Below are 10,548 nucleotides of genomic sequence, written 5' to 3'. Positions count from 1 at the left end.
TGGGGCCCAAATTATAAACCCCGGGAACACAATTATAAAAACCTTTTGGTTTCTTTTTTTAAAATTTTATAGTTTTTGACCCCATTGCTTTAATAATTTATGCTTTCTTAAACTCTTTAAAACGTTTTCACATGTACAAAAAAAATACGGAAAAATTATAGACAAAAGGGAAAACCTGTTTAAGGGTTTTTAATTAAAACTAATTAAAAGTGTTTAGAAAATTATGAATGATATAAAGAAAAAAAGAAAAAAAAAAATGGGGGTAAACCGCCCGTTTTTTTTTTTTTTTTTTTCGTTTAAAAACCAAAACCCGCTTGAAAAATCCCGAAATTAAAAACTTAAACTTCCCACATAGGGGCCCCCCAAATTTCCATTTTTTCTTCATTAAAAAAAGGCAAAAAAAAATGTTTTTTTTGTAAAAAAAATTTGGTTTTTTTTTTGGCGCAGCAGGGCCTGAAACTTTGGGCTTTTGGGTTCTTCCCGCCCAAAATTGTGGCTTTCCCCACTTAACCATGTGTTCTTTTTGGTTTTTTTCCCTTTTTTTTAAATCTTTAAAGTTCCGTTTGTGCTTTTTGGGGGCGATTATTTCTTTTTCATTTGTATTAAAATTTGGGCCAGAAAACCAAAATTTCTGGAGTACAATTTTTTGGCCTGACATTTCTTAAAGGTTTTTAAATGACAAAATTTTTTTCGTTTGTTTGGTTTTCAATGAGAAATTGCTTTTAACTTTTGCCCCAAAATTTTCCCTTTAAAGTGTTTTGTAATTTTTTTGAAAATTTTGTTAAATTTTTTTCAAATTGCTTCTTCAAAATTTTTTTAAAATGTTTCCCTTTTTTTGGGGTCTGCCTGTTCATTTCCCTTTTCTTTGGTTTAAAAAATAATATTTAACCTCGCTTTTAGTTTTCTTTTTTTTCAAAAAAAAGCCCTTTTGTTTTTAAAATTTTCCATAAAGGATTTTTGATAAATTATGGCACCTTTCATTTTTTTTCCCCAATTTATCCACGTCCTGCCTAAGGTCGTTTTTCCTTTTTTAAAACTGCCCCTTACTCTTCTTTTCTTTTGCTAAAAGCGACGACATCTCCCGGGTCCTTTCCCGCCTCAACTTGGGAACTTATTTCGTTTCCTTACCCATTTTTTAAAAAATTTTCCCCAAATATTTTTTTGTTTTTTTTCGTGTACATGTTTATCTTTGAATTTTTTAAATTTTTTAGGACCCTTTTTTGGGCCCAGTTATCCAAAATGCCCTTTTTAGTTTTAATAAAAGTTGTACACGTCGGCTGGGGCCCAAAAAATTTGGGAAAGCCCGTTTTTGGAAAGACTTCCTTTTCCCAAGGTTTTTCAAAAAAAGAAATTTAATGGAATCGGGACCCCTTTAACTCCCTTTTTCCCAAACGCTTTATTCGGAAATTTTCCAAAGGAAAAATTCGCAACGTTTTTAAGGGCCTGAAAAACAAAATAAAAAAAGGAAAGGTAAATAAAAGTTAAAATTTCAGTTTGGTTAAAAATTAAAAAATTAAATTGTTTTTAAAATTTTATTTTTAGATCTTTTCGAAAAGAAAATACCGTACGCCCAAAATCCCTTTGTTTTTAGAAAAATATTCGCTTAAATAGGGCCCTGTGACTGGGGGGGTAAAAAACCCGTGCCCCTCGTCTTTTGGCAAAAGTTCAAAATCCCCCCGGGATTAAAATTTCATGTAAAGGATCTATTTCAGCTGTCTTTTGGTTCTAAAAGTCCCGCTTGTCCCAAAAAAAGCCCGGGGGGCCCCGGGGTTTTCCTTTTCCAGAAAAAAAGGGAAAAAATCGGGAAAAAAAACAATTATTGGGTGTTGTTTGTTTTAAATTTAAAACAAACAAAAATAAAAACGACTCTGTATCATTTAATAAAAATTTTCCCCCTATGTTGCTTACGTTACTTTAGATACGCCTTTTAATCGAAAAACCGTTTAAATTATTTAAAATTTTAGTAAAAATGCCCTTTTAAAAAGTCCACAAGTGAAGAGCTATGCCGTTCTTTTCGACAATGACCAGTTACTAGTTCTTCCCTGTACAGCGGACCCGGGGGTAAATTTTCCCAAGCCGGAAAAATTAAGCATTTTAGGACCCCCATTAAAATCAAAAAATACTTGAAATTTAACGTGTTTTTTTAAACCTTCCCCATCCCAAAATTTAAAATTTGGAATAAACCCCTTTTGAATATTCCGACCCATTTTTTTAAAGGGGGAAAATTTAAAAAACAAAACTAAAAAAGTTTAAAAGTGAACCTGAGAGACCCCGGATTTTTGGAAAACATCGGTTAAAGGGTTTAAAAAACTAAAATTGGTATGGATAATAACTTTTTTTCCAAAGGGTTGCTTAAAAATTAAAAACCTTTCAAAAAACAGTTGCAAAAAAATAAAAAATTAACTAAAATGAGGGATAATTTTTTCTGAAAAATAATCTTTTTCTCCCAATACGTACGTTGCGTCATGTTGATAAAACTTTTTTGGGGAAAAGATTTGATCCCCTCTTTTGGGCTTTACATTTATAAATTCGTTTAACCCTTTTTGTCAAAATATTTTTAAAATTGAATTGTTCACCCTTTCGGGCCCAAAAAATTTTCCCTTTAAGTATATGTACGGGTTTGAATAGCGAACGTGCAGCCAAAAGATGTCCTGGATATCTTTCTCCCCTGGGGGTACAGGTGGGAAATTTGTTTTTTTCCCCAGCGACTAAATTTTTTTTTAATCAAAAAACACGTACGGGTCTAAAAAATTTACCCAAAAATTTTTTGGGCCAAAAAAATTAAATTTGATAGACTCTTTTGCCCTTTTATTTAAATAAAAAAAAGATTTTTTTAAAATATTTTGTGTGGAAAAAAGTCTTTTTGAAAACCACAAATCTGATTTTTTAACTTATTGGGGACGGGTTGCATTTTTTTAAACTTAATTAAAAAATTCGTAGATGAAATTAAAAAAGTGGTACCTTTTTGGGTTTCTGTTGCAGGGGCTTAGGGACAAAAGGGCCCATTCAAATTAACAAAAACATCTTTTTTTAAAGATCGGCATCAAAAAGCTTAAAGCTTTTTTTAAACCCATTTTTTTCCTGACCTAAATTATATCCATAAATCTTTCGTCTCTTCTTTCAAAAAAAGCTTTTATATTGTAAAGAAAAAACTTTCGGGGGTGTAATTTAGAAAAAACCACTATTTTTTTCTTTTTTTTCCCCTTTTACAATTAACTTTTAAATCCCCCTTTCCCGGTTTTTTTTTTTTGTGTCTCCCTAACGAAAATTTCGTCTGTTTCCCCTTGTGTAGTCCCCCCGACATTTTCCCTTCTTTTTCACGAACAATTTTTCAAATCGGGAATTTTTTTGCAATTTTAAACCCAAAAAACCGCCCAAATACCCAAAATAAAATTTTAAATGTTTTTAATATTTCATGTATTTATTGAAAGTCTTTTTAAATAAATTGTTTAACGTATTGATTATTTTTTAAAATTTTTTGTTTCCTCTCCAATTCATTCAAAAATGTATTTTAAACACTGATATTTAAAAAAAAACCCTTTTTTAAAAAAGTAAAAAATAAAGGCCCGTCCTTAAAAAAAAAACCCAGGGTTAATGTTTATTTTGAAAATTTTAAAACCCCAGATATCAAAACCGTTAATTAAAAGAAAAACGCGCGTGTTCCCAGTGGAAAACAAATTTTATGGGGCCCCCAATAACCTGTCAAAAAATTTTTTAATAAGAATTTAAATACAGAAAAACATATTTTTTAAAGAGAAAAAAGAAAGGCTTTAAACCCGCCGTGTTTTTAAATTGTTATTAAGATCTTTGAAGGTTATATCCCCCATAAAAACCCGGCCCTTTTTGAAAAATAAAAACCCTTTGACCGTTGGCGGGGAAAATTTGCAAAAAAGCCGTTTATAAGGGCCCAAATAAAACCCTGCAAAAAATTTTTATAACGTATTTATAATACAGAGGCATAATTTTTAGAAAAAAAAAGTAAAAATTTTCTTCTAAATCGACAGCAGCCTAAATTTAAAAAATTTTTAAAACCTGCACTTTGTAACGTCGTTTTTTAAATTTGGGAAAATTTCAGATTTTATATTATTGTTAAAAAAGATCGTTGACGGTTTATTTTGCCCTATATAAACGGTATTTTTTAAATTAAAACACCACCGTTAGGCGAGGGTTATTTTTAAAAAACACCCGTTTATATGGGGCCATTTAACCTGTCAAAAATTTTTAAAAGGGAATTTAAAATCAGCCAAACATAAATTTTTAGAGAAAAAAGGTAAGATTTCTTCTAAATCGTCAGCAGCCGTATATATAAAACTTATAAAGTCACGATTATCCAATAAAAAATGGTTACAAACATGCAGTATTATAAATTTTTTTTTAAAATAGGGGCACTTTTGAAACGTCATTTTTCTTTGGGATAATCGTGCGTTTATATAGTTTTATAACACGTTTTTTAAAGGGAGCCAAAAGCATTGTGAAAATTTACTTTAGGAAATAAAGAAATACAAGTTAATTTGACACTGACGTAAAAATTACATAATTTTTTTTTTGTGTAAGCAAAGGGTTTATATCATAAAGTATGTTATAAGATAAGGTCAAATTTTGATTTTTAAAGAGTATATTTTGTTTTCAGATTAAAGGGGATTTGCAAAATCAAAAGGGAAACCCAAACTTTTTGAGATTTGCCAAAAATTTGTGTAATGAAATTATAATTTGGCGTGCCCTTCGCAAATTTATTGGGGAAAATCATGAGAAAAATGTTTATTTATTTTTTTTAAATTATAAAGTTGGTGTTTTCTGTTGTTTGTTTAAATGATTTTACTTCTTAGGCTTTTTTTTATTTTTAAGACTGATCTGGGATAAAAAAAATCTTATTGAAAATGAAAAGGTAGAAAGAAAAAAAATAATTTTATTTCTGTAGATTACCCTATAGTTCGTGTGTAAGGTATGTTAAGCAAAACATGTTTTTTTTTAATTATTGTCTTTTTTTTAATTTAATTGTCAATTTTTGTTTTCTTATGTGTTTTGTATCCTCTTATACGTTGTCAAATTTTTTTAAATTTTTAAACGTATTAAACATCTATTTTTTTTTAAAAAATTGACGAAAGTTAAAAATCCATTTTGGGGCAGAATATACAGAATAATTGAATTATTGTTTTTGGCAACCAAATTTAAGTACACGCATCTGGCAAAAATTGTGGAATAATTTTAAATCTCCCCTTTTTGAGGAAAAAAAAAGAAATTTAATAAAATCAGCGGTTTTTGGCATAATTGACGACAGAATTTAGTCCGTGCGTTTGGAAAATATCAGAACAGGTTTAAGTTATGTGTGTGGCAAAAAAAGACAAGAAAATAAAACCCGAATTGGGAAGAATTAAAAATAATGTTTGGGGGAAAAGCCGAAAAACTGTTTAAAAACAACCATTTTTTATTTTGGGGAAAAAACAGGACAGAATTAAACTACGCATCTAAAAGAATTGAGGGCAGAATTACATAGAAGTCTATGCTTTTGGCAAAAATTTACGATAAAATTAATTGTACAATATTTGGCGAAGTTGACGACTTAATAAAATGTACACTTTTTGGGGGAAATTTACGACAGGTTTAAGAATTTTTGAGCAGAAGAGAACGCAGAAAAAAGGGGGGGTTTTTTGAGCTAATGCAATTTTTAAAGTTTTCTGTAACCTTTTTTTTGTTGTCTTTTTTTTCCCATTATATGTCTCAACACTTTAGAAAATTTAAAAAAAAAACATTTTTAACTATGATTTATTGTTTTGTCATCAAAACAAATGTAATGTTGAATTGTATGTTTTGTATAAACCCTTTGTATGACTTCTTTTTTCATAAAAATTTCAAACTTAGATGTAAGGTAAACAAACATTTATTTTACAATATTTAATAAACAGTCCGGTCATCATGATTCTTTGTTTTGGGCGCATGGGAACTTCATATATTAAAACATAGTAACAAATACTAAAGGGTATTTTAAATAAATAGATCGACAATATATGGGGGATATCCACTTCTTCGAAAAAAGCAATTGATCGGGAGATTCGTTCTGTACTCATAGCCACAAAAGTAAATGGTAACATACTGTAGTACATATTTTTATTAAATTGACCACTTTTATACTAAAAATTTAAAAATTCTTAAATAACAGCGAATAAGTCTTCTGCTACCAAAAAGGACTTTTCCCGTTTTAGGGAGTGAAAAATTAAGCGCAATCTTTGGCTAACTTCTCGAAGTCTAACAAACACTGAGGAGCTGAAGAGAAGCGCAAGAGAAAAAAGAAGTATCTTAAGACCTTTATCAAGGCAAAAAAAAAACATGCGATAGTTAACCACAATACATGTGGCAGTTAACCACAATAGATGAGGCAATTTACCACACACAATGCTTAAATTTTTGTATTTCATAAAAAAGAAAATTTTCAAGCAACTTTACAGAGCGTTCTGTTTAAAGAACAACAGTTTTCCCCCAACTAAACTTCAAAAATAAAAAAATCTGCTAAGCTGCACATACGGCAACAAATATGTGTGGCCCTGCAAAGGTTGTACTGTAGAAAACCGTTAAAGAAGCCATTCATTTTCCACGGCCATTTAAAAAAGGGTTCAATGTGAATGAAAGTGCAAAAGTAATGTTTTTAAGTTTTATTACTTTTTTATTATGTATTACGAATTTCCAAGGAAAAAATCATCATCGTTATGTAGTGGTGGGGCTTATGTTAAACCAATACTCAATGAGGTTTATATGTTTATTCAATCAAGAATAAAACCTGTAACAAATAAAATAAGTATGAGACATCACATTACAAACAAATATCTATAATACAAGACATATTATAGAATATTACACAACAATTCAAATTACAATAAAAACAATTTCACAAATAAATATATACAAATATACATACCAGGCTTTAAATAGATGAGATCTAAATTAATAGTAGAAATCAGAATTAAGTATTTCTATAAAGAAATTACTGAAAGTTAAATATATTTTAAAGTTGTTATCACTTCGAAAGCGAGACAAGGGGTGGTCTGAGTTACTAAGAAATGTTATATTCCAGAACCAAATCATCTAAAAATAACTTGCATACCAAAACAATCATCCATCACTAAACTTGGCAAACCCAGTTCAATCACCCATTAAAAAAGGAAAAAGACAAACATAACACATAACACCCAAAAAGATTTGGGTTTGCCTTTAAGGGAAATAACTACCGTATTTATTATAAAAAGTGAACTTGGCTAAATTTAACCTTATCTACACACCCCCCCTCTAGTTAAAAATGACACCGGCATTTTCTTAAACAATTATTAATGAAAACCTGGATTTATGAAAAAATAACATGATAATAAATCGAAAAACAAAATCAATACCTGTATATTCATATGACGACATAAATATTCATGATTATTTAAGATATACTGCCCTCCTATAACTATTTTGCAATATTAAACAGTAAAATATAAAGAAATAATGCAATAAAGTAGAGTTGTCAATTCTACTTAAAATAATAAATACATTAGTATATACCTCCATACATTGGACCTATATTGAAATTTAAAATGATGCATCAAAAAATGAAACACCCTTTATACAATAATTATACCCATTCTCCATACCTATCTGGTGGATGTATCACCGTCTAGGGCGTGGGATAGGGGTGAAGATAAAACGGGCGTATGTATGGAATGACTGGAATAGTCAATGGAGTACTTGGTCTACTCACTGGAGTAACTGGTACATTTACTGGAGTAACTGGAACAAAAGTTACTGGAGAACTGGAACACCTTACTGGAGTAACTGGGATAGTTACGGAGTAATTGCGAACCTTATGGAGTAACTGGAAACTTACTGGATAACTGGTTACACTCACTGAGTAACTGGGACTTGTCTGGGGATATGTACAGGATTGGGGTGAATCCCTGGGAACAAAAAAGGGAAAAAAAATAAAAAAAATAGAAGGAGCATCAGATGAACCTTATCTACTTTATAAAAACAACCCGAATTACGTGTACAAATTGTTAGCACTTTAAATTTGTTTCATCTTCGTAGTCCTAAATTCATAATGGAAACTGGATAAGTTCTATTAAAGAAATTCGGCGGGTTAAAGATTAAATTATTTAAAAAACAGTGCATTTTCCATATGAATAATAAGTGCAGACCCCATTAAGTTAAATTAACTGTATATTAGAATTCAATCTTAAAGTCATTTAATATACCTCGTTGACAAATATTTGTCCCGTTCTTTACAAGAAGCAAACATGAGTTGATAACATTGAAATGAAGGTTTGGAGCTTATTCGGTGCTTATTACCTGAAATGAGTACCCCTGAATGTGAAATTACATGTATGTGTAAAAATGTAGCAAAATGTAAACAAAGTAGTATTTTGACTTCCATACGAAATACTGCATCATTACAACTGTACCATTTGTCGAAAAGCAACAGAAACAAACTATAGTTAAGGTGATAGGCCAATGAGTAACTTTTTGGAGACTATAACAGGACAACAAAAATAAAGAACCTTGCGAAATAAAAATAAAAGCATTTCAGGTGCATCATTGGCCTTTAAGATTTGATGAAGGCACAAGGGTCCAATATCAATATTGTCAGACCACAAATCAAGAGGTCGTGAGTCAGCTACTCCAACTGAAATTATTCAATAATCGATGTTGGTTTTTGGTTTTTGGTTTTTGGTTTGTTTCTTTGCTTGTGTGTTTGTTTTGTTTTTTTAATGTGTGGTATGCATGGTTCACAACCTCTGGGCCCCTTTTAATATTCCATTTTATTTAGTTCTGCCCGCCCATTGTGTTCTTGTTTATGGCACTGGGATCATGTACGCCGCTGTCCATTCGTGCTGAATTGCACGAAAGTGTCACATTGAAGTTTCCATGATAACCGCCGCATGAACACATCTGCGGATGTTTTAATTTAAAATTTTACTTTTTTCCTGTTAAAATGTTGATCCATGAACAGGCTCAATCACACCAAGCCTGCAACATTTTCAATTTCGTCGATTTTAGCGTTCTAAAGACATTCCGTTTATGTCTTCACTATGCACGATAGATTTTCTTGTTGGGTCGATTTTAATTGAATTTACAAGTGAGCTGGTTGAATTCAACCGACCAATCGTTCTCCCATAATTTTAGTGATTTTATGGTCTTCCTTGTAGTGGCTAATAAGTGTCCAGTATTGATAAACACGCCTCTGTGTACTGATGAGCTTGCAAGCACGTATATGAGCCGCGTCACGACAAAACCAACGTAATGCGTTTGCGACCAGCATGGATCCAGACCAGCCTGCGCATCCGCGCATCTGAATCAGGATCCATTGCTGTTCGCTATTGTTTCTCTACCTATTGGTAATAGGGTTTTGTAAGCGAACAGCATGGAGTCCTGATCCAGTGACTGCGCGAGAATAGCGCGACAGGCTGGTCTGGATCCAGGCTGATCGCAAACGCACTAGCTATGTTGGTTTTGTTGTGACGCGGCTCATATGTGATTTTAGTTCAGATATTGATAGATGTTGATCGTGTGGGTATTTGTATTTGAGTGTAATAAAGCTGTATTAAATCAATCTGTTTTGGGTCTGTTATATACATTACACTGACATCACTACACTTGTGTTTGGGCATCTTCCGTGTGTCTCAGGTTAAAATAAATGCTACAACTCCTGGCGTAGGTTCGTCAAATTTAATGAATATAATATGAAGAAAAAGCCTAAAAACATAGATACATGATTATAATACAAGTTAATTAAAACATACATATTATAATACAACAATTAAGTGATGTAAATAAGAATTATTTCAAGTAAATTAATGAAATGAAAATAATCTTATCACAGCGTCTCTATAAAGAATGAAAACTAAGTTATAGTTCCAAACTGAAAATTCTATCAAGTAAACTTATAGAATTAATGTAAGTAGTATAAATTGTAATCTTAACTCGTAAGAGAATAAAAAGATGAAATGAAATGTTAAAAACCAATGTAAAACTTTACAACACGATTGGACATACGAAAACAGTTCACATACGGACATAGTTGAATTGTCTCAGACGTTTCCGTAAATTTTCGCTAATAAGCGTACGTTACGGAACCACCCGATATAATATTGCCCACGGAAACAAACGACAATCGACGCATGCGCGGACATTAAGTATACTTTTCCCGCGACTAAATGACGAACAGTGCACGACAAAATTAACGTGACAGGTGGATTTGATGTAGATGTCTACAACAGTATCATCTTCGAGTAGGCTCACTTTACATCTGCGTTAATCATCTTAAACAATACTTCAAACTGAATAACGTAAATTGTTTTACCGATGGTGAGTGGTCGATGCGACCATAAAATATTTTTACAATTTTGGCATATTTTGAACGTGTTAACTGTAATATTTAATGGTAATTAAAGTGGCTCAAACTCCTCACAGTGATTTGTTTGGCTATGCTCATATTACTGCCTAAAACTACGATAAGGAAATCTGATTTAGTCGGAATATGTATTAATAGTCTTGTTAGCTTGCTTTACCGGTTGTTAT

Source organism: Ruditapes philippinarum, unplaced genomic scaffold (assembly GCF_026571515.1).
Source record: "Ruditapes philippinarum isolate M1 unplaced genomic scaffold, ASM2657151v2 ctg3917_1_1_1_1, whole genome shotgun sequence".
Lineage (NCBI taxonomy): Eukaryota > Metazoa > Mollusca > Bivalvia > Venerida > Veneridae > Ruditapes > Ruditapes philippinarum.
This window is presented reverse-complemented; position numbering follows the sequence as displayed.